The following is a 25885-nucleotide window of genomic DNA, read 5'->3' on the forward strand; positions in this document are numbered from 1 at the left end:
CAGAGACAGACTCCTGCATGTGCCCTGACTAGGATCCACTCAGCAAGCCCACTAGGGGGGAATGTTCTCCCCATCTGAGGCATTGCTTCATTGCTCAGCAACTGCACTCTTCTTAGCAGCTGAGGCTGAGTCCATGGAGCCATCCTCAGCACCTGGGGCCAATTCGCTCCAATCGAGCTATGGCTGCAGGAGAGGAAGACAGAGAGAGAAAGAAGAGAGAAGGGGAGGGGTGAAGAAGCAGATGGGTGCTTCTCCTGTGTGCCCTGACCTGGAATCAAACCCAGGACATCCACACATGGGGCTGATGCTCTACCACTGCACCAACTGGCCAAGGCTGGCTTCTGTGCTTTAATAAAGCCAGAGTCTAATGCAACCAATATGAGATGCTATGGTGGCAACAACACCTGCACCAGGTAGGATGAAAGCCATTAGGACTGCAGTGTTTTCTTTCTTTTTTACTTTCTCTCTCTTTTTTTTTTCTGAAGTCAAAAGTGGGGAGGCAGAGAGACAGACTCCCACGTGCACCTGACCAGGAGCCACCCTCCATGCCCACCAGGGGGCGATGCTTTGCCCATCAGTGGCATTGCTCCATTGCAACCAGAGCCATTCTAGTGCCTGAGGCAGAGGCCATGGAGCCATCCTCAGTGCCCGGGCCAACTTTGCTCCAATGGAGCCTTGGCTGCAGGAGGAGAAGAGAGAGAGAGAAAGGAGAGAGGGAAGGGTGGAGAAGCAGATGGGCCCTTCTCCTGTGTGCCCTGGCCAGGAATCAAACACGGGACCTCCACACACCAGGCCAACACTCTACCACAGAGCTAGCCCACCAGAGCCTGCAGTGTCTTCTTGCGTTAGCAGTGGCAATATTTATGAAAGCAACTGGACTATGAGCAAGCCCTCTGTATACCACTGGGAAAGAGTATCATCAGTCATAAAGACCTCCTGCAGTTTTAGTTGTACTTTATTGTTTTTGTCCTTCCCTAGCCCATCTGCAAACAGTCATAAACTTGGAAGAATTTGATGGAATCAGGGATTATGGCCCTAGGTTGAGGCCAGTTTAGAAGAAAAGCATTGTCCTCCATGAATAATGGATCTAGACAACAGTCCCTAGTAGATGTTAAATCACTTACCTGAAGAATTAATGACTACTTTCGCATTAGGGGGAACAGGCTGGGCAACACTAACTTCTTCATGAGATGCAGCTGGAACACACAGCACCACCCATGGAGAATTCTTGACAGAAGAACTGAATCTGAATTCTAATCAAGCCTATAGCTCTACCTGCTGGAATGGCAATATGAAAAGAAACCAGGAGGATGCACTCAGCAGAACCCTGAATATGGGATATTTTGCATAACTAACATGTCAAACAAGTGCTTCTTCACTAAACAAGAAACACCCATGTCAAAGTGACCTGCTCTTCCACCACCTCCATTCCTCACCCTGGGAGGCCAGTCCTGCACCGGGCACTCTCTCCTTGTTTGTATCACTGTGCCTCATTCATTCCAAGACACCAGGGGACACCCTCTATGTACCAGACTCGAATAGGAGCCTGAGGTGCTCCTGGGTAAGAAGTGATAAGAAAATACATGCCCTTGAAGAGCTTATAGTCTCGTTTATTAAGGAAGGTAGAAAACTTGGAGTTGATTCAAAGGAGAAAGACAACTGTGATTAAAGGGAAAAGTACCAGTCTTTGGAAAGCATTAAGACCAGCGGTTCTCAACCTGTGGGTCGCGACCCCGGTGGGGATCGAACGACCAAATCACAGGGGTCGCCTAAAGCCATCGGAAAGTACATATTTATTATACAATACATTTTTAAATAAAATAGGTTGAGAACCGCTGATTAAGACAAACAAAAATGCTATGAGTTGAGGTTACTGTTTTTTATTTAAGAGTTTTTGTGAGCATATTTTTAAACATTTATCAATCTTTAATAATGCATTTTTGTAGAATAGAAAAGTCTGTAGTCTCCACTATATTGGATTAGCAAAGTAAATGCATTTACTTTTTTTTCTAACCACCTCTAGACCAATCAGATAGGTCCCTGTGCCTGCTTTTTCTGATGTCCATTTTCATCATGTCACTAATAACCTTGATCATCATTTTTACATAAACTCTGCTTCCCCGAATCATCTTCTCAGTAAATAAGATCCCTTAGGTCTTTATGAAAGACAACAAACTCTGGAGAAGACATTGTTAAAGGCAAACTTACCAAGTCTGAGTCATTCAGCAACAGATTAGCTATAAATGGAAGCCCTTGGTTTCTCCTATCTCCTCTGTCCCTGACACTTCTTGTTATTACCAGGACTAAATGGTAGCCTTTCCATGCAGGATTGACTATTATGGACCACAGTGTGATCAGAAATGTTCATGAGAACTTGGGACATCTGGAAGGAACACAGCCTCAGCGAGATGGTCCCAGTGTGTCAGCATTTGATGGAAACTGTCTTGCCACCGTTAGATGAACACCATTCCTGGTTTTCAGGGCCAGCAGCTGAAGGGGACCTTGCTGTTTGCTTGTGAGTTAATCACATGTGCTCACCTCTGGTTGCTGGCTTAGCAGTGACATCAAAATCTCATCTGACACTGATTATTCTTGCAGGGAGGAGGCTCACGTGCTCAGAAGAAGGTCTCCCTCCCTCCTCCCTCCCTTCCTCCCTCTCTCCTTTTCTCCCACAGGAAAAAGCAAGGTTTACTTTAGCAATAGTCAAAGAACTGACTTTGCTATTTAATGAATGTTCTAAGGATTAGATTCAATGGAAAGTACCTAAGGCAAAGTGACAATTTCTACCTGAGTAAGAAAGTGAGGAGCTCCGTTCTCAGAGCTGCTGCTTTGAAAACCTGAGAGGAGCACACGGACAGAACCGCCATTGTAGTTCTTACTCATCGTCTACCACAGGGTTCAGCAGAGTCCTTCTTCACTCCACATGCTCAGTAAGTGCCTCTGCCTGGACTGCTGGCTGGCCAGAGCACCATTGCCTCTTTTGAAGAGGTTGAGTTGTGCATGGCCACTTCTCCACAGATGGATTTGGAAAGTTGCTTTGTTGGCCCCAATTCTTCAACCTTCTCTGTACTCAGATCTATGCCATTTGAATTTACAGTTTTTCCCCTAAGAATTAGAACATATTCCCCTCTGTTAACTTTAGCGATGTGATTTGTCTTAGGTAATAAATGGAAACAGAAGTAAGGGTGTGCTGATCTTGAAATCGGATTTTAGGAGGCCTTGCTGTTCCCACTTGCTCTTGTGCCTCTGCTGGGATGTGGGAAGAGATCCCCCTAGACAACTGGTGTCCCCTTCAGCAGGTCTCAGAAATAACATACACAGAGCAAATCTGAACCCAAACCTCCATGAAAAGCCACCGACAACTGGACCCAGAGCTAGAAGCAGCCAAACCCAGCCAGATCAGCCAAGCCCCAGCCAACCTCAAGATTCATGAGCTGAGAAGATGCTTTCTGGTATCTGCAGCAAGAGGTGTGGGTGTTTAATAAGCAGCATTACCATGATCATAGTCATCTGATGCATGGGCTCTGTGTTTGACAATCTTTTGGAGGGTTTCAAATTGAAGTTATAGTTAGGTCAAAGATTACATTTTTAAACAACTCTGGCTTAGCAGCAAAGTACCAAAGTTATTCAGGCAAAAAAAAAGGGTTCTTCAGAGAGCCAAAGGTCTTTGCAAAGTAGGAAAGACCTCCCTTTATTTTCAAGGAGTACTCTTATCTTCTCAGTTACAAACTCATGGCTCTGGAAGGGTTTCTTCTTGATCCCACTTGGTGATGATTATGACAGAAATAGTCTCCATGGATGGATACACATTGAAGAAAGTCTGGTTAAAAATAAATGTGTTAAAAATGAATAAGCCAATACAATACATTTTTCAAAAACACATAGTTCCTTCTTTTACCCACCTAACAAGTATGAATTGAGAGCCTCCTCCACCAGGCACTGTTAGGCACTGGAAACACAGCAGGGAATGAAAGCAAGCCATATCCTGGTTCAGGATGTTCTAGGAGTGCCACCATTTTTCAAACAGTGGTGTCCACTTTATCTTTATGCCCACTGGTTATCAGATGAAAGGGAGAGACACAATCTGTGTTTGTAAAGACACCAAGCAGCCTAAATATAATAGGAATAGAGCATAAAATTTTGAAAACCTGGCTCAAATATGAAGTTAGCTTCACCAGTAGAAAATGCAACTTTACATTTTTTAAACATAAAATTTAACTTTAAAAAATATATTTAAATGTGTGTGTGTGTGTGTGTGTGTATATATATATATATATATATATATATATATATATATATATATATATATATATCCATATTCACAACAACATTATTCTCAATTAACCTGCTGCTCAGCATTTTCTCAGGGACTCTAATATGTCTGCCCCTATCCATAATGATGACTTTTGGAAAAGGAAGGTCAACACTAGAGCCATGCTTAGTAGCATGGCTTCATGGAGGAGACACTTGCTTCATGGAAACAATAGCTGGTGGAAAAATCACTTTCTTGGGAAAAAAATCAAGAAAGAAAATTTTAGATTTAGTCCCAATGATGTCATGCCTAAAGCATGTCCAGGCTTTCTTTTCTGTCATGGAAAAAAAGAAGAGATGAATGTTTGACACTGAACAAGAGGACATAATTGACATCTCTGTGCCAAAAGCAGCTACCTCTGTGTGGCTCTGTTAGGATGATCTGTGCTCTATGGAAAGGCAATGGAGGCTGAGGGTTGAGGGAGAGCCTTTGCTTCCCAATGGACAGCTTGATGATAGGTGGCTGGGAAGTCTTGTTCTGTGTCACACTCAAGGCCTTTGTGGGAAATGCTGAATCCACACAAGCTGTTCATGCTTCAGAAACAGAGCCTGTCACAGGGTCAAAGAAGATTTTCAGGGGAAAACCAAAGCTTTGTATAGCGAACAGACATGCAAAGGGCAGCTGGAAAACAGGTTCCAGTATGTATGTGTATGTGTATGTGTATGTGTATGTGTATGTCTATATCTTTATCTATCTATATATAAGCTTATATATATCAAGTGCCTCTACTTCAGACTTTACATAACCCATTTTTTTTGCAGTAAGTTTTCTGAACAGTTGCTTAATTGGTGTTGCCTTGGTACCTACTGAGCACTGCCAAAATTTTTAGAGACATTTTAGTGTATGTGTACATGTGTTTGAGTGTGAATGGGGGTGTCATACTGACAGTAACAAGACAAGTGTCTTTCATTACAAACAGCAGTGTCAGCTCAGTGCCCAAGCACACAACAGGAATGCCCTAGCTTGCATTCCGTGGGAGACCCACTCCAATGCGGTAATTAGCGTGCAGGCCACTTACTAAAGAGTGCAAGATGGTCAACATCTGTGGATGAAAGTCCAGTTACCCCCAGAAGCTCTGAGCAGAACAGCTCTTCAACGAGAAGACAGGCTGGGCCAGACTGTTACACTCTCACCTTGACCAGTCACTGGATGTGGGCTGCCCATGGGAAGGTGTGACCTTGGGCAAGGAGGCTGTCTTCAGCAAGGCAGTCTCAAAGAGGACTGGCAATCAACGGCAGTCTTCTGGCAGCTGAGAGAATAAGGCCTTCATTTTGGAAAGGGAATCACAACCTTGTGTCACTGCATCTACTACAGAGAATGAGTGACTGGAAGGAAGGGCAGGAGAGAGAGAAGGGGGAAGGAAGGGAGAGAAGGAAGAAGAAAAGGGGGTGATCATTGTATTAGGATGAATTACAACTGCAGGAATAACCAGGTCATTTTAATCTTGCTGAGCTTCAACTTCACCATTTGCAAAGATTCACTTTATCTATCTTAAAGAGCCATCATGAGGATCAAATATACATAAAGGTCCTTACTACATTGCACAGAACTATACAAGTAAGGATATGATACTCTTACATAAGAAGCTCCACTGCAACCGTTCAGCCTTCTAATCTCCAGGTCTATGGTGATCAAACTCTACCCAGCATCGCAATCATCTGAGGGATGATTAAAACACAAATTCCTGGGCCATCTCTATAGTGTCTGAGGCAACATGTCTGGGCTGGAGCCTGAGAATTTGCATTTTATAAATAGGTAGGTATATATATATCGATGATTAATTAGTTTGTGAATCTTCTTATATATGTTCTATTGATTCTATTTCTCTGAAAAAGCCTGCCTAATACAGCTCTCAATGTGCTAATCCCCCTGGCTGAACAAAGCATCAGGAGGGCACTTGCCTTTTACAGAAAGCAGTGAGCAGCTGTCGGTGGAGACACAGTGCCATTGTGGGGAAGGTGAGACCAGGACAGCACTGATCTGCGGGGAAGCACAGAATCGTGATACTGTTGTGATCCTGATCATTCTGACATTCTCAGCTTTAACAACCACAAGATCATCTCAGGCCAGGTATGCAGCTGGTTTCCAACCTTCGGAGTAATGTCGTCAGAGAAACCCCAGCCTCTGCCACTGTGGATTCCTCTTCTGATGTCTGATCTTGCTCTTACCCCAACTTTCCCCTCTCTGACCTCTCCTGAAGTTTGTCCCTCCCTCTTTGACCTCCTTGCCTTTTCTTTCCAATTAGCCTCGTTTGGAGTCTTTAAACATCAAAATGCCTCTTTGACCCAACCAGGGTTCCTTGGCAGTATTGTTCTTAGACAAAAGCCTGAAACAACAATTGCCTGGTGTCAGTTACAGTGAGTCCCCCCTCCCCAGCAACATGTTAATCTTATAATCCAGCACTAATGTCTATAAAACTACACACAACTTTCCCTGGCCCGAATTCCAAGTAGGCAGGCTGCTGATGTTCAGTGAGTAGAGGCTCCCGACAGACTCCAAGGGTGTCCCGTAACTCCAGAGGCAACGTCTTTCTGAACCAACACAGGCTCCAGGAACACCAGTCTTGCAGCTCGTGCTCCAAGCCATTTAGAGATAATGTGCCTCTGTCAGTTTGAGAGGAAGACATGGTTCACATGGCAACCCCCTCTGTGGAGCGAAGTTTTGATACAGAAGGGCTTTCAGTCCTGCTATAAAAAGGGAGTTTAATGAAAGGAATCTCTAATTGGGAGAGTGCAGCCGTTTTGGGGAAAGTAGAGTTTGTTTAGTGAAAGCCTTTGGCCAGATCGATATGTAAGTTAACGAGAAGGGTCTGGACAGTCACGTCACAACTTCAGGTGTGATAGAGGTGGCATCGGCCCAGGAGCTGGCACGTGTAGAGCAGTGAGCTGGGGCTGAGGTTGGCGTGTGAGTTCTAGGTGGCATAAGTGATTTCTGGATACACGGACTTAGTTGGGCAAGACTTGTGTGCACACAGCAAATGGAATGATCCTTTCTCCTTCCATCCCCCTCAGATAATGGGAGACTGATGATCTTCTAACAGTTCTTCGGCAGCCCAAGGTGTCCCACGTACCTTCCCAGTAAGAGCCACATCATTTTCCTGCTTGGTACTCCCTGCTCCTTAGTAGTTGTTTGTGGCCACATGCCTGAATTCTGGTTAAAAAAGAACCCAAAATTCAGCTGAGTAAACTTGAAGATCTAGTTGGCTTCATTAAGCAGTTCACAAGTTGGGCAGCATCCCATCTAGCCACCAGAAGGGCACGCGGGGTCCTTTGTAAGAAGGCGGGGCAAGGGAACTAGTGACAAAGGAAAGGAAGGATGATTTGGGGGCAGGACACCATTCTTTTGGAAGAAACAGGGAGGTTTTTATCATGCAGTTTGCCTCTTCTTTCTGTGGGGGATGGAGATGGTCCACGTGTCAGATGACCTTACTAATCCTGACTAGAAAAGTACAGACTGGTTCATTAAAGTTACATTTCTGGGACCAGATGAAACTGCAATTAGATCAGGTGTTAACTCTAGGTTTGGTATCATGGGCTTTTAGCATGGTTAATGCCATCTTGGGCCTGTGGTTTTCTCTTGAAGACTGATCAGGAAATGAGGGGAGGAGGAGGAGCGAGCCATCCTCCACCTGCTCCTTCCTATCTGCTCACCACATGTGGGGGCCCTGGGTTCCATGGCCCTAGAATGGGGGAGCCAAAGATAATAGGAGCTGGGGTTTCTGTGTGACTGTGACAAACAGAAACAAACCCCTCACCTCCCTAGTCCCCTCGGCTAACAACCTGGGTTGGGCTGTGTGTGACCCAAGCGAGAAATAAAACTTGATTGTCTTAGACCTGTGCACCATGGAGGTTGTGTGTTTCAGAAATTAGCTTACTCATACTAAACGTGGTGACCAGACCAACATGGAAATGATGATGGGGCCTTGAGGACCATGCCTGTCTGCGGGGGAGGGGTTCTGGGTACCCACCCACCCCTGCAGGGCAGTGGAAGGGAGCTCTGCAGTCTGCGTGGGGGACAGCCCAATTCTTAACAGCTGTTACTGGTTTTCTAAGCAAAACAAGCCTTAGAATGAAGAGCACTCTGGTTGAAAAGTAATGTCTCATTAGGAACATCTAAACTTTCTAGTAGTTGATATCTTTTTACAGCCATCCGAATTCCTTGGCCCTGATTAACTGTGTGCCAAGTAGCCTTTCACTTTCTGAATCAGTCCCTTCCCATCTGAAAGGGACCTTGGATTCCATGATTAATACTCACTATCTGACAGGTACATCAACCATGGAGAGTAATAATCAAAGTGGAATTCAGGTTTATCAGCTGGGCTCATGCAAGCTTCGACTGCAAAAATGGCATCCCCCAGAACCTCGTCACCTGAGAGAGGCTCGGGACAGGGCCTTTCCCTGGGAATGTCTCAAGCTCCCCTAAACTGCCCAGTAACCACTCGCTGGTACCCGCTTGGTTGTTTCAGTACAGTACTCAGCCAAGAGTAACCAGCTAAGACATGTTTGTGGAAAATAAGAGAAGAAAGGAATAGGAAGAAAAAAGGAGAAAATGACAGAAACAGAAAAATAAAAGAAAGGGAAAGAGAGGAAAGAAAGACAAATGGGGGCTGGGGAAGATAAACAGACAATAGATGGACAAAGATACTCAGAAGCTAAGAAAGCACAGAAGATGCCTCCTTTCTGAATATCATCCCAGAGAAGGCGTTGGAAGCAGGGAGAGGGTGCACAAATTCAGAATCCAGTCAGAGTTCTGAGACTGTCTCAATTTTCAGTGGTAAAGAGATGGTAGAGGTGGTGCTGTTGTATGAGTTCATGCTGAATATCACTCCCCCAAGGCAACACACCAGCAACACTTCCCAGGACTTTCCTTCTTGAGCAAAAGCTGAGGTTCGTCCATGTTGACAAGGGTGGCAGCCCCTGTGTTTGCCAGCCCCTACAGCGCCCCAGACCCTGCCACCCACCCTGTTCTCCTCTTCCTCCCTGCCTGAGCAGCCATGGGCCCCTCCCACTTCTTTCCACAGAGGCAGGTGGCAGAGTGAAAGAGCAGGAGTGTTGGATTCAGGGGGCTGCCTGTTGCCAGTGTGAGCCCCAGCCAGGCATGTTAGTTAGGTCCCTATCAGACATTAACTATGAGAGTCATGCACCGCTTCATGACAGACACATCTGAGAAATGTGTTTGTAGAAGATTCTGTGACTGTGTGAACATGATAGCATGCACTTACACAAACCTAGATGGTATAGCCTACTACTCACCTAAGCTACATGGTATAGCTTATTGCTCCTGGGCCACAAGCCTATATAACATGTTACTGTATTGAATATAGGCAATTGTAACACAATGGTAAATATTTGTGTATCTAAACATAGAAATAGTACAGTGAAACAACCAAAGTGTGCCTTGATAGAGGACTGGGTAAAGAAGATGTGGTACATATATACAATAGAATACTACTCAGCCATAAGAAATGATGACATATTACCATTTACGACAACATGGATGGACCTTGATAACATTATATGGAGTGAAATAAGTAAATCAGATAAAGCTGAGAACTGTATGATTTCACACATAAGTGGGATATAAAACTGAGACTCATGGACATAGATAAAAGTGAAGTGGTTACCAGGGGGAAAAGGATCATAGGGGAGGGGGTAGGTGGGAGGGGATGGCGGGCATGGTGTAAAGTGGGACAAATATAAGGTGATGGAAAATGATTGACTTTGGGTAATGAGTATACAACATAATCAACAGTTTCATGCTATAGAAATGTTTACCTGAAACTTATGTATTCTTACAGATCAATGTCACCATATTAAAGCTAATTCTCAAAATTAAAATTAAAAATGTTATTAAAAAAAGAAAGTACAGTAAAATTGGGTATAAAAGATAAAAATGGCCCACCTGTGTAGGGCACTTACCATGAAGGGAGCTTGCAGGACTGGAAGTTGCTCTGGGTGAGTCAGTGTGTGGGAGGCAAGTGAATGTGAAGACCTAGGACATTACGGTACACCACTGTAGACTTTATAAGCACTGCACACTTATGGCATACTAAATTTATAAAACAACATGGGACTAGCTCAAGCACAGGAGAAAATGATATGATCAAGAGACACAGGAAACAAGGTGTCTGAGGCTGCTGTTGGTGTAACAGCAAACTTAAAAAATCAGTAAAAAGAGAACACTCTAAAATAACAATAAAATGTATAGTGTAGTAAACACATAAACAAGTAACATAGTCATTTGTTATCAAGTATTATGTACTGCACTGCTATATATTCATACGACTAGCAGCACAGTAGGTCTGTGTACGCCAGCACCACCACAAACATGCGTGTAATGCATTGTGCTATGATTTTACCACGGCTATCATGTCACTAGGTGATAGGACTTTTTCAGTTCCATCCTAATCTTATGGGATCACCATCATATATGTGGTCCCTTGTTAACTGATACATTGTTATGCAGTACAAGGTTGTATCACTATTTGTCAAAATTCAAGTCACAATTCACCTCCCTTAGTAGGTGGCCTTATGTAATCTTAGACTTTGATAAATGACATGGCTTATATGACAGGACCAAAATAATGGAGCCATAAATCTTTCCTGCCTGTTTTTCTCCTTCCTGCTTGCAGAAGGGAATACAATTTTGCCTGTGCCTGGGGGAGGAGTTGTCCTCAGGGGCTGAGGACAAATTAGACTCTGAGACCAGCATTGGAGTACAAGTTCATTTCGATGTGATCAGAGTGGGGAAGGGAGAGAGAGATGTAGGACTGTTGGAAGGGGCTTGTGAAACCAGTTCATGCTGTGGTGACCTGGAACCATTCCTGTCATGGGGTGAGGATGTTGGGGTATTTATTGAGCAGCCCCATCATTCACGGGTTGAAGACTGCTCCCACTTCCTGTCCCCACTTTCCCAGGCAAAAAAATGCAGATGTATTACCAGGGCACTGACGTAGTGAGGGTGACTGATGGGATCAAGGCAGCAATAGCTTCTGCAGCAGGAGATTTTAAAGTAGGAAAGCTATGATCTCCATGTCTCTCTCATGGGGTGGGTGTGAGACTCCCAAGTAACAAACAACAAACATCCATTCTTTTGAAATTGCTCTTCGGTTGCTACAGTGTATTTTTTCAGCATGATATGCTTAAAGCCTGGTCCACACAGCTGACTGCTTTTCACCCCCTTGTGTCCTTACCAGGCTGGAAATGTGTATGTTCAAGTACCTGTAGGATAGTGCTGTCTGTGGGTGCTTCTCATGCACGAGCCCAGATAGCTCCACAGCTGGATGGCAGCACCTGCAGCACAGAGCTACTTTGTGGCCTGCTGCTTTGTGTGTGCTGACATTTGGCCTGGGAAGCCCAGAGGAAGGTAGAGGAGAGGCCAGCAATAAAAGAGAGCCCCATGATCAGGGAAGTGTCCTTACAGACCAAGCTTGTTATAGGGGTGATCACCTTCCTTCTGCATTTGATAAACCAATTACTGTTCACTGTTAGGGATTCAAAGCAAAGGGATATTTTGGGGGACTTCTGACCAGACAGTAATTAACTTCCTGAGCAGAATTCACTCTGAAGTACCCTTTGAGGTTTGGAATGCAAGATGCATCCCATGCGTCAGTGCGATGGCACAGACTCTGCCTGTCTCTTCCTGTTACTAAGTGTTGACTGAACACCACAGTGAGAGTTCAGTTCAGATTGAGAGTCGGGGACTTTGTTTCTTCCCTGCAACAGCCTGAGCTTCTGTCTGCTCATCTGCAGGTATGGGAATAATTCCTGGCCCCTATGCTGCAGATCGGCTTGATTAGAGAGTTAATGAGCCTGAATGGATTGGGGGAGGAAAAGGAGCCACGGGCTCTGAGGAGCTGCAGCAGCCTGGTGGGAATGTCAGGGACCACTGAGTGCAGTTTCTCTTCTGGACTCCTAATGGCCCTGTGGCCTGGGAGAGTGATTTCAGCTGCAGGGAGCAATTTGTTCCCTCATTTGAAGGATCAGACCAGTGTCTCTATAGTTTTTGCCTGTCTCAGAATGGAGGTGTTGGCTGTGTTAGGACCAGCTGTATAAATGCCACATACATATTGATATTATTATTATTATTATTATAAAGTGAGAGGAAGGGAGGCAGAGAAACAGACTCCCGCATGCATGCCGACCTGGATCCACATCCACCCGGCAAGCCCCTTACCAGGCAATGTTCTGCCCATCTGGGGCTGCTGCTCCCTTGCTTGGCAACTGAGCCATTTCAGTACCTGAGAAAGGCCATGGAGCCATCCTCAGCACCCAGAGCCAACTTGCTCAAACCATTCAAGCCATGGCTGCAGGAGGGGAAGAGAGAGAGAAAAGCGGGAGGGGGAAGGTAGAGAAGCAGATGGTCACTTCTCCTGTGTGCCCTGACCAGGAATCAAACTCGAGACTTCCAAATGCCAGGGTGATGCTCTACCACTGAGCCAACTGGCCAGGGCCTTGATATTATTTTAAATTGCCTATTAAAGGGAACGACCAACTCCATGAAATCATTTTAAATAAATGTAGATAGCCTGACTCTCTAGCTTTGTTTCTCCTCCTCTGCTACCTCAGAGCTCTTCCTTTAACATGAGCTCCGACCCACAGCACACCAGGCAGTCTACCCTGAGAAGGGACAGAAGCCCTCCACCCAGCTCCTCATCTGTGGAAAGGCCCCTCCAGCAACTTCTCCTCTAAGGGAAGGTACAAGAAGAAAAGGTCAGGGGGTGGGCAGGAGAAAAATGGGAGCAGAAGAGGAAGGGGGAGTTTGAGTAAGAAGAAAGAGAGGACCTGGAGTTTTTTTTAATAAAGGAAAAATATTAGAGGGAGAAATGAAATTTCTCAAACAAGAGATGTTATAGCCCACTGCCTTTCCTCATTGCCTGCGCTCTCTTCAAAAGCATCCCCTTGTTTTTAAAAAGATTTCCTTCGATTTCCAGCTAGCCATCATTATTCTCAATTGACTTCCATACTGCACTTCCTCTACCTTTTTCCTGTGGAGTGACATGGGGCAGGAGTTGTCATTTATATTCCTGCATACCTCTCACAGCACAGGGTGTAACTTTCAAAGAGTGCAAAATAAGGTATCACCCCAATCTTCAGTAAGTATGTATCAAATCATTGCTGAGGGAAGAATAAAATAATAATGATGATGATGCTGGTTCAGAAAACAACTTGAAGAATTGGGTTTTTATAGGAATTTTGAAAAAACAGGATGCCAGGATAAGATTGTCAATTTAGATAGAACATTGGTTCTTGTTCTACAGGACAACAAAAGCATAGCTTCTCCAGTAGAGAGTAGTTGATAAGCAACGTCAGTGTCAGGCTCTAGTGATGAGCAGCAACATCAAACACATCCTAGAGATTTAAGATTCTGTTGGTTTGGCCTGCTAATGCCACTGTATGACACTGAGAGGACATGCTGTCTCCACTCATTGTTTCCAAGTTTTAGATCATTTTTCTTAAAGTAATATATAATATATATCATGAATGATACATGAATGATATATACTGTTCATAAAAAGTAGAGGATATTTCAAAATGAATATAAAGTGATAAAAAAAGAAGCATTTGATTTTTTTTTATTAAACAAGAACATCAGAAAAGCAAACGACAAGCCAAAGAAAGTTGTTCAATTATGTAAATGAGATGCAAAACCAACTTTTATTTCATTGGTGGAAATGCACTATACAAAAGGCTGAAAGTACTGGAGTATCTGCACGGTCCCTGATCCCCTAATTTTTCTGAGCAGTGTATAAATCTAAAATCACATCCTGCCCGACCTGTGGTGGTGCAGTGGGTAAGGCATCAAGCTGGAATGCTTAGGTTGCTGCTTCAAGACACTGGGCTTGCCTGGTCAAAGCACATATGAGAAGCAAGTGCGAGTTTATGCTTCCCATTCCTCCCTGACCTCTGCCTTTCTCTCTCTCCTCTCTATAAAATCAATAAATAAAATCTTTAAAATTTTTTTTACCTTGCCTGACCTGTGGTGGCGCAGTGGATAAAGCGTCGACCTGGAAATGCTGAGGTCGCCGGTTTGAAACCCTGGGCTTGCCTGGTCAAGGCACATATGGGAGTTGATGCTTCCAGCTCCTCCCCACCTTCTCTCTCTGTCTTTCTCTCCTCTCTCTCTCCCTCTCTGTCTCTTTCTCTCCCTTTCTCTCTCCTCTCTAAACTGAATAAAAAATATTAAAAAAAAAGAAATCTTAAAAAAAAAATTTTACCTTAAAAAAATATCATGTTCTATAAGTAAATAAATATTTTCTATTTCAAATTCTCATGATATAGTTAGTGTAGCTCTTAGACCCTTTACTGAACTGTGGAAGTTTGAAGGAAGAAGGCCCACCGACATGAGAATGTTTTTTTCATCTTGTGTAATTAAACATAACATATTTTAATGAAGTCTTGGGTCACATGTGCAGTCTGAAGCACACAGCAGTCAATGATATGCCCGTGCTATGTTCAGACTGTGTTACAAAAGTCAAGATGTATCAATGTGACCTTGTGCAGTTTCAGGCTTTTCTCCTCACCAGAACTCTTTTTTCAGTCAAGATTTTTCACATAACCAAAATCTTAAATGGTGGTTGGAATATCAGCTCTATTCAACTTGAAATGGACTCTGAATCATTTTGCGTGATTAAAGGTTTACAAAAAGCAATATACTAAATCCAGTTCTCATAAATAGTAAGGTCTAGTTAAATGGAAACAAATGAAGAGAGTTTTTTAAATGACCATTGTCTAAAATATTTTACAAAGTTCTCATTTTACTTCTTCTCCCACTCTGTGTTAAGAAGCCAGCGCTTAGCTTAGCTAAGGGCAGAAAGAAAACCTGCCAAACCAGCCTCATCCATCCATGCTGACCTCCATGAGTCTGTGTCCTTGTTAACACTATATGCTGGTGAGAGCGGAGGCTCTGCCGCTGGCTGCGCCGCGCCACACCCAGAACTCAACCCTGGTGCCCATGTTCCTTGGGGACACTGAGTCAGTCTGTTGGGACCTGCTGCTGCTGGGATTCTGTGTTCAGTTCACTTTTTTCAGCGGTGAGTCTTTAACATCCTAGAACTGCTTTCAAGTTGGAGGTTCAGCCAGCACTGATAAATATTCAATGCTTCTTAATCTTTTGGAGGCATAGACCTCTCGAAGAATTTGTAGAAAGCAAAGTCTAGACTTGATCCTTCAGATGCAGGCACACATACATCCACCTGTACTTGTCAATGTCATTGGAGTCTTGATGTAAAAAGCCCTGTGAGGAACATTTGGAACCCAGTCAGAGCCTCCACACTAAGAGTAACAGTTGCTCCTTCTAAGTGTTTGTAAGCAGATAAGTCTTCCATGGTCAAAGAAATGCATCTCTGAAGAATTTTGGATAAACATTAAAATGTGAAGTTGGAAATGTTCTTTGGAGGTAAGTAAAATGCCAGTTTCCTTACTGGTGTGAGGCTATCTCTGGGAGCCATTTTTTTCTCCTAAAATGGGACAAGTCCTTGAGACCTGTCCTTGCTATGGGGATGCTGAACCAGCTACCATGTCGTGTTTGCCCTCCTATTGAGCGTCAGGTCCACTGGCTCCTCATCCTACCTTTAATCTGTGCACAGTGGACTCTTCCTTCTTGTGGACTCAGTCACACATATGGGTGGTTGCATGCATGTGAGTGTGTAGACAAAAGCTTCCCTCCTGGGAGTTCCTCTCTCTTTGTCTACTCAGTCTAACACAATGTTTTCACAGTCTCTTGTTTGTGAATTGAAATTCAGGCTGGAACAAAGTTAGCAGAGAACTCAGCACTAAGGAGTCACTCCTGTAGCAGAGGTATAGGACTGCTAAAGACATGATGAGAGAGGTAAGTTTGGAGAGGTAGGCTGAGACACTGTTTCAGAGGAGCTGGCATTTGGTACGCAGGTAAGACAAAATATCATTTGTAAAGTGAACCATCACCTCTCTTATCTGTTTTATATATTTTGATTTTAAATATTAGCCTCTGTGGCAGACAACAATAGTTATTCTTTCTTTCTTTCAGAATAACAAAATTCACATTGCTGCCCCCCCCCCCCCCGAAAAAGACATTCTAAGCCTGCATTGCAGCTACATGATGCCTTATATGGATGTTTTCACTAATAAGATGCCATCAGAAGTGCCTGTGGTACTTCCAGGAAACTGCGTAATAGTGGAGCCAGTGTGGTAGTCTCTTTTCCTAGACCTTGGCTGAAGTGGCTCAAGCTTAAATGTCACCCTGGACCAGGAGGATGGGAACAGACATGGGTATGAGACCACATCCCTGACAAATTCACAGAGCTGCCCAGCAGCTCTGGACAGGCTGCCTTCTCTGTCCTGACTTTTTTTTTATTGACTTATTGGGTGACATTAGTATAATTCTATTGCCCTGACTTCTTTTATGAGTGAGTATGAACAATGAATAGATACTTAGTTAGGCCACATTCACCCAGGGTTCTCCATTACATGCAACTCAAAGGAATCTTATAGCTTTCTGCCGCTCATTTCCTATATAGTTTAAACTTGTCTTTTAAAGTAATTTATTAGGTTTTAGATTTATCAACTGTATCTTTGAGTATTTTTTGGTTTCCTTCATTTACCTAAGTTTTCCTCTATGTTGAAGGCCCTTAGGAAAGACTCATTGAATGAATAAACGAACAACTGTCCTTTGGAATTTTCCTTTGGAATTTAGAAACATGGAGTCTACATGCATGGATATGAGGCTGGAAGACAGCAGAGGTCACTGGCTTCACTCTCAGCTCTGTGTACGTACATTTCCTGACACAGCACAAATCCTGCCCTTTCTTCTCTGTTCTCACTACCAGCCCCAGGAAATGTTGCTATCATACCACCTGAAAAACTTTGCTCCAGATAACTTAAGCTTCATTCTCCTTTCTTTCAGATCCACCCAAAGAGTTGATGGCTTCCAGAAAAATTTTCCCTTGGCTATAAAACAGAGAAAGGCTAGCATTCAGTACACATCCCACATCCTGTATTTATAGATTTGTGTCAATCAGCCCACTGTCTCTACAACTCAGCAAGTGGGTACTTTCTCAATGTGAACTGTTGGCTGAAAGGCCTCAGCAGTTCTGAGCATGACCTGCTAGAGCCCCAGGCTATGTAACCATGCCATGCCCTTGAGCTGCAGGATAGCTGGTGGGTGGAGAGGGTTGGGGAGAGGCCTGCAGCCTCCTGGAGGGGTCAGGAACCCACTCGGTCCCAGGGCAGCACCATCTTCACTAAGCAAAATTGAAAGTGCCAGGACTTTATAGTTTTATTCTCTTTACTTGAGAATTCAAGTAATTTCAATATAGTAAAACACTTTAGCCTCCTGCCTCACCCCTGATTCATGACCAACCTCAGCTGGCTTCCATGCCTACCCTCCACTGAAGTACATGCCAAGTTCACCACCACACTCCATGTTTTTCTGATGCTCAGCTTCCCTGGGTGTGCAGGCCACTCCCTCCGCTGTAACCCCCCCCACACAGCCCTTGGGCTCAGTGACAGCACTCATCCTGGTTTTTCTCTCGCATCCATCACCCCTTTTTAGTCTCCTTAGCTGACTTCTTGGCTTAACTCTAAATGTTGGAGAGCCTCCAGGCTGAAACTAAGTCTTTTTCCTCTATCAGCTCTACCTAAGTGGTCAATCTAATATCCTAGGTGTTCCTTGCCATCTGTGTTAACCATTGCCAAGTTTATATCTCCAATCCAGACCTCACTCCCTGAAGCTCCAGGCTTGGATTTCCAACTTCAGCTTGGTATCTGCACTTGTCCCTCCACCTTCATCCCAAAGAAGCTGATCTGTCATCCTTCAGACAATGCTCTCCCATCATCCTGGTGGCTCTGTACCACAGGTGCCATCTTTCTCTTCGCTCTCTCACCTCCTGTTAGTTTGACCTTCAAAATCTCTTCTCTGTCTGTTCACATTTCTTCCTCTCTTTTACCACCAACTGTCTTAGTGCCTCTTTTCTACCTGGGCTATTATAACAAACTCATTAATTCTCTTTCCATTTGCCCTTCAATCTGTTCTCCATACAGTATCCAATGTGTTCTTTCTAAAATGGAAGTCAAATCATCATGCCCAGCCGAGAGCCATCAGTGGCTCTTAGCACAAAATCAAACTCATTGCAATAGCCTTCCCCAGAGCCCAGGCCTACACCACCTTACTTGGCTCCTGTCTAACCCTATGGCTCCCTCCTCCGTCAGCCCCCTCCTCCTACTCTCCAGCCACAATGACCTCCTTCCTGTGTTTCTGGATGTTATCCTTGTGTCCCTTTTTGCTCTCCTCTCACAACTCCTATTATTCATGTGACTACTTTATCCTTATCCTTGGGGTCTCAGTCATATCAGCTTCTCAGAGAGGACCCCACTAACCCCTAGTTAAAATGAACTGAGCACCCCATTGTCTCTATCTCACCACCCTATTTAGTTCCTTTATGGCCACTCACCACATTCTAGAATTGTGTTGTTTATGTATTTGTTGCTTATTTTCTGCCTGTAGCCCACCCCCTCACCCCAACTAAGGTGCAAATGTACCGGGAGGCAGGACAGGGCTCACCTCACTCTTTCCTGAGCTTCCATGTATTTGTCAAGTGACTGAAAGTCCAGGGTAATATTACTTCTAAGTAATATTATGAATTGCTTACCATGTGCCAAGCTCTTTGCTGGCCCCTTTTATGTACATTAGCCCTTTGAATCACCCCAAAATAGGGTTTCCTATTTTTATTTTACCTTTTATTGAATTTATTGGAGTGATATTAATTAATAAAATTATATAGATTTAAGATATGATCCCCATTTTAAGGTTGTAGGAACTGAGGTCTCTGGTCACCCAGTTGTTTGGGGGCAGAGCCAGGACTCAAGCCTGCATCTGCCGGGCTCTGCTCCACCCCGTGACCAGTGAGAATTTTGATAGAAACACTGCCACTGCTTTAGTCTTCCTCGTTGCTTAGAAACAGCTAGAAAGTTAAGACAAAGCCCTCACTTAGAGGAGCTTTCTAATTATCTTTCCTCCAGAGACATAATTTCAGATTATTTTGATTGGTTCCAAAGTCCTGGGGCAGTTTTTAAAATCAATAAGAATAAATCTTTTTCTTAGCAGTATGTTGTCCTCTCTGGGAAGCAAACAATGGAAAGACCAGAGTGTCTGGGGCTCTGGATGACACTGGAAAGCCAGCATCAGTTGTCTTTCCAAATAGGGGGACATTACCCCAAGCTCACGTGGGTGGGCCCAATATTCACCAGATGGGGGAGCAGATTGCTAGTGACAAGAGCTGCTCCTCTGTGCTGTCAGGCCTGCTGCCGGTCCTGCCCTGCCTCGCCCCGCCCAGAGAGCCTTCTGTGTTTGAGGCCTGAAAGAATAAAAATGGACCGCGAATGAACCCCCGCCCCTACAAACGGATCAGAACTGAGTGGGACAGAGTCTCTGTCCTGTGTGCACAGGGGCTTGGGAGGGCAACAGGTGGCTCTCAGTAGAACACCTGGTGCTGCTCCTCTATGGTTGGGCAGGGCCAAGCGGTGTCCTTGGTCACCCAGGACCAGAGTGAGAGGAGGTGCTGCTCTCAGCACTGAGCAGCAGCAAGGCCCATACAGCCTGGTGACCAGTGTTGTAAGAGATGAAACAGCTGGTGTGCTATCTGGAGAGCCAAGAAAATGACTCCTTGTGGTGTCTCCAGGGAGTAACTGGAAGCTCTGTTTCCATGAGATCAGGCAGCCCCACCATCCTGTCAATTCTTAGTATTGATAATATGCTTTTAAAAACTCTTTGGTGACATAGAATATACAAAAGTGTGCATGTAAGTGTAGTGTATAGCTCAAAGGGTTTCCAACACACACCAGTGTTTATCCATACCAAGACAAAATGTTGCTTGTGCTCCCAGAATTCTGCCTCAAGCCCCTTGCAGTCCCCACTCCAATAACAACTTCTCTCCCAACGTCTAACACCACAGACTCATCTTACCTGTTAGTGCACATGTAATAGGGTCACACAGTGTGCAATCTCTTCTCTTCCACTCCGTATTAAACTTATGAATGCATTCATTCATATCGTCAGGAGCAGTTGCAGGGCATTTGTCCTTACAAGACGGTACTAGTCCACTGTGTACACATACCACATTGGTTTATTAGCAATTTGGTTTTAATATACTTCTGATTCATGTAATTTTTTAGGCTGGATAGAAACAAAATTTATCAACAGTTTACTGTGGCTGCCTGTTTAAAGATAGGAGATCTCCATAAATCCCATTTCATCAACTCCAATTTAGGGAAAATGTCCCTCTTCTTCCATTAGTCTATTTCATCCAGATGTATTTGTAGAGAATTTAGACTGCGACTGGCCTTCACCTTGGAGTACCCCTGTACAGTTGCTGGACCAAGTCCTAGAAAGAGGCATGTCTACCCCCGACAAGAACCATCAGGGAAATGCTATCATGAGTGAGCCAATTTCAATGACAAGAAATTAATGATACCTGCCTTGCCTCCTTCCAAGGCTACTGTGAGAATCAACTAAGATAACGCAGGTATTACAAAACTGCTAATACAGTATGAAAACTTCATAAAAAAGAGACTTGTCTATTGTGTCTAGGCAAAAACTAACAAAAAGAGACAACAAACACCACCATTAGTGAGCTTATGGAGAAATTTATTTTCTTATTTTTACATTTTAAAAACTTCATATATTCTATACAGTACTTGCATGAGTTTTAATAAGAAATATGTTATATGGGTCAAGTAATATTTATAGAATAACACCAAAATCTATGAGGACAAAACAAATAAAAGATATTATATATTGCTCCATTGCCTCAGAAGACAGACTTGGTCGTGGTTTTAAATATACTGCTCACAAAAATTAGGAGATATTTCAAAATAAATATGAAACTATAAAATATTCCCTAATTTTTGTGAGCAGTGAAAGTTCTGTGCTGTAACCTAATTTGGCAGCGTGGGGTCAGAAAAGGCTCCTGACGATAGATTAAAAGCAAAAGAAAGCGCTTCTCAGTCAGACTGCCCAGGGAGGAGGGAGCTACATACCTCACGTGGTTTTTTTTTTGTTTGTTTGTTTGTTTTTTGTTTTTTTTTTATAATTTTATTTTTTTTAATGGGGTGACATCAATAAATCAGGATACATATATTCAAAGATAACAAGTCCAGGTTATCTTGTCGTTCAATTATGTTGCATACCCACCACCCAAAGTCAGACTGTCCTCTGTCACCTTCCATCTTGTCCTCTTTGTGCCCCTCCCCACCCCCTATCCCTCTCCCATTCCCCCCTCCCCCCCGTAACCACCACACTCTTATAAATGTCTCTTAGTTTCACTATCATGTCCCACCTACGTATGGAATAATACAGTTCCTGTTTTTCTCTGATTTACTTATTTCGCTTCGTATCATGTTATCAAGATCCCACCATTTTGCTGTAAATGTTCCGATGTCATCATTTCTTATGGCTGAGTAGTATTCCATAGTGTATATGTGCCACATCTTCTTTATCCAGTCATCTATTGATGGGCTTTTTGGTTGTTTCCATGTCCTGGCCACTGTGAACAATGCTGCAATAAACATGGGGCTGCGTGTGTCTTTACGTATCAATGTTTCTGAGTTTTTGGGATATATACCCAGTAGAGGGATTGCTGGGTCATAAGGTAGTTCTATTTTCAGTTTTTTGAGGAACCACCATACTTTCTTCCATAATGGTTGTACTACTTTACATTCCCACCAACAGTGTATGAGGGTTCCTTTTTCTCCACAGCCTCTCCAACATTTGCTGTTACCTGACTTGCTAATAACAGCTAATCGAACAGGTGTGAGGTGGTATCTCATTGCCGTTTTGATTTGCATTTCTCTAATAGCTAAAGAAGATGAGCATCTTTTCATATATCTGTTGGCCATTTGTATTTCTTCCTGGGAGAAGTGTCTATTCATATCCTCTTCCCATTTTTTTATTGGATTGTTTGTTTGTTTGTTGTTGAGTTTTATGAGTTCTTTGTATATTTTGGATATTAGGCCCTTATCTGAGCTGTCGTTTGAAAAAATCATTTCCCATTTAGTTGGCTTTCTGTTTATTTTGTTATCAGTTTCTCTTGCTGAGCAAAAACTTCTTAGTCTGATGTAGTCCCATTCATTAATTTTTGCCTTCACTTCTCTTGCCTGTGGAGTCAAATTCATAAAATGCTCTTTAAAACCCAGGTCCATGAGTTTAGTACCTATGTCTTCTTCTATGTACTTAATTGTTTCAGGTCTTATGTTTAGATCTTTGATCCATTTTGAGTTAATTTTTGTACAGGGGGAGAGACTGTAGTCCAGTTTCATTCTTTTGCATGTGGCTTTCCAGTTTTCGGAGCACCATTTATTGAAGAGGCTTTCTTTTCTCCATTGTGTGTTGTTGGCCCCTTTATCAAAAATTATTTGACTATATATATGTGGTTTTATTTCTGGACTTTCTATTCTGTTCCATTGGTCTGAGTGTCTATTTTTCTGCCAATACCATGCTGTTTTGATTGTCGTGGCCCTATAATAGAGTTTGAAGTCAGGTATTGAAATGCCTCCAGCTTCATTCTTTTTCTTTAGGATTGCTTTGGCTATTCGGGGTTTTTTATAGTTCCATATAAATTTGATGATTTTTGCTCTATTTCTTTAAAAAATGTCATTGGAAGTTTGATGGGAATTGCATTAAATTTGTATATTGCTTTGGGTAATATAGCCATCTTGATTATATTTATTCTTCCTAGCCAAGAACAAGGTATATTCTTCCATCTCATTATATCTTTTTCGATTTCCCTTAACAATGGTTTATAGTTTTCATTATATAAGTCCTTTACATTCTTTGTTATGTTTATTCCTAAGTATTTTATTTTTTTTGTTGCAATCGTGAAGGGGATTATTCTTTTGAGTTCCTTCTCAGTTGTTTCATTGTTGGCATATAGAAAGGCTATTGACTTCTGTATGTTAATTTTGTATCCTGCGACCTTACTGTATTGGCTTATTGTTTCTAGTAGTCTTTTTGTGGATTCTTTGGGGTTTTCGATGTATAGTATCATATCATCTGCAAAAAGTGATACCTTTACTTCTTCTTTTCCGATATGGATGCCTTTTATTTCTTTGTCTTGTCTGATTGCTCTGGCTAGAACCTCTAGTACCACATTAAATAAGAGTGGAGAGAGTGGACAACCCTGTCTTGTTCCTGATTTAAGGGGGAAAGCCTTCAGTTTAGTGCCATTTAATATGATGTTAGCTGATGGTTTATCATATATGGCCTTAATCATGTTGAGATATTTTCCTTCTATACCCATTTTGTTGAGAGTCTTAAACATAAAATTGTGTTGTATTTTATTGAAAGCCTTTTCTGCGTCTATTGATAAGATCATGTGGTTTTTGTTCTTTGTTTTGTTGATATGGTGTATTACATTAACCATTTTACGTATGTTGAACAATCCTTGAGATTCTGGGATGAATCCCACTTGATCATGATGTATTATTTTTTTAATATGTTGTTGTATTCGATTTGCTAGTATTTTGTTTAGTATTTTAGCATCTGTATTCATTAGAGATATTGGTCTGTAGTTTTCTTTTTTTGTGCCATCCTTGCCTGGTTTTGGTATGAGGGTTATGTTGGCTTCGTAAAATGTGTTTGGAAGTATTGCTTCTTCTTCAATTTTTTGGAAGACTTTGAGTAGAATAGGAACCAAGTCTTCTTTGAATGTTTGATAAAATTTGCTGGTATAGCCGTCAGGGCCTGGACTTTTATTTTTGGGGAGGTTTTTAATGGTTTTTTCTATTTCTTCTCTACTGATAGGTCTGTTTAGGCTTTCTGCTTCTTCTTGACTCAGTCTAGGAAGGTTGTATTTTTCTAGGAATTTATCCATTTCTTCTAGGTTGTTGAATTTAGTGGCATAAAGTTTTTCATAGTATTCTACAATAATTCTTTGTATATCTACGGTGTCCGTGGTGATTTCTCCTCTTTCATTTTGGATTTTGTTTATATGAGTTCTTTCTCTTTTTTCCTTGGTAAGTCTTGCCAAGGGTTTGTCAATTTTGTTGATCTTTTCAAAGAACCAGCTCCTTGTTCTATTAATTTTTTCTATAGTTTTTCTGTTCTCTAATTCATTTATTTCTGCTCTGATTTTTATTATCTCCTTTCTTCGGCTGGTTTTGGGTTGTCTTTGTTCTTCTTTTTCTAGTTCCTTAAGGTGGGAAGTTAAGTGGTTCACTTGGGCTCTCTCTTGTTTGTTCATATATGCCTGAAGTGATATGAACTTCCCTCTTATCACTGCTTTTGCTGCATCCCATAGATTCTGCTATGTCGTATTGTCATTTTCACTAGTCTGTATATATCTTTTGATCTCTGCGCTTATTTCTTCTTTGACCCATTCATTTTTTAAAAGTATGTTGTTTAGTTTCCACATTTTTGTGGGATTTTTTTCCTCTTTTTTGCAGTTGAATTCTAGTTTCAAGGCTTTATGATCAGAAAATATGCTTGGTACAACTTCAATTTTTCTGAATTTGCTGATGTTGTTTTTGTGGCCCAACATATGGTCAATTCTTGAGAATGATCCATGTACACTGGAGAAAAATGTATACTCAGTCACTTTGGGATGAAATGTCCTGTAGATGTCTATCATATCCAGGTGCTCTAGTGTTTTGTTTAAGGCCACTATGTCTTTGTTGATTCTCTGTTTGGATGACCAATCTAGAGCCGTCAGCGGTGTATTGAGGTCTCCAAGTATGATTGTATTTTTGTCAGTTTTTGTTTTAAGATCAATAAGTAGCTGTCTTATATATTTTGGTGCTCCTTGGTTTGGTGCATATATATTAAGAATTGTTATGTCTTCTTGATTCAGTGTCCCCTTAGCCATTATGAAATGGCCATTTTTGTCTCTGAGTACTTTTCCTGTCTTGTAGTCAGCATTATCCGATATGAGTATTGCTACACCTGCTTTTTTTTGGATGTTATTTGCTTGGAGTATTGTTTTCCAGCCTTTCACTTTGAATTTGTTTTTATCCTTGTTACTTAGATGAGTTTCCTGTAGGCAGCATACAGTTGGATTTTCTTTTTTAATCCATTCTGCTACTCTGTGCCTTTTTATTGGTGAGTTTAATCCGTTTACATTTAGTGTAATTATTGATACTTGTGAGTTCCCTATTGCCATTTTATATCTTGCTTTCTGTTAGTTTTGTGTCTTGTTTGATCCTTCTCTTTTGTTTTTCTATCTTTTGTTTTTATTTGGTTGTATTCCATACATCTTTCCACTGTTGCTATCTTTTTTATCTCATGTGCTTCTGTGGTGGTTTTTTCAATGGTGGTTACCTTTGAATAATGAAAAGGGTCCCTACCCTGTTCATTGTAGCGAACAATTTTGTGAGTACTTTTGCACTCCATCGTCCTTTGCTACTGTTAATCTCCATCTTCTCCCCCTCTTTCTTTTTGTTGTTGTCACAGTTTAAATTTGGTTTTATTGTGTTCTTCTTGGAGCTTTTACTTGTGGCTCTGTTTTTTTTTTGTTCTTTGTATCTGATTGGAGAACCCCCTTTAGTAATTCCTGGAGTGGGGGTTTTCTGATGATAAATTCCCTCATCTTTTCTGTATCTGTGAATG

Source organism: Saccopteryx leptura, chromosome 3 (assembly GCF_036850995.1).
Source record: "Saccopteryx leptura isolate mSacLep1 chromosome 3, mSacLep1_pri_phased_curated, whole genome shotgun sequence".
Lineage (NCBI taxonomy): Eukaryota > Metazoa > Chordata > Mammalia > Chiroptera > Emballonuridae > Saccopteryx > Saccopteryx leptura.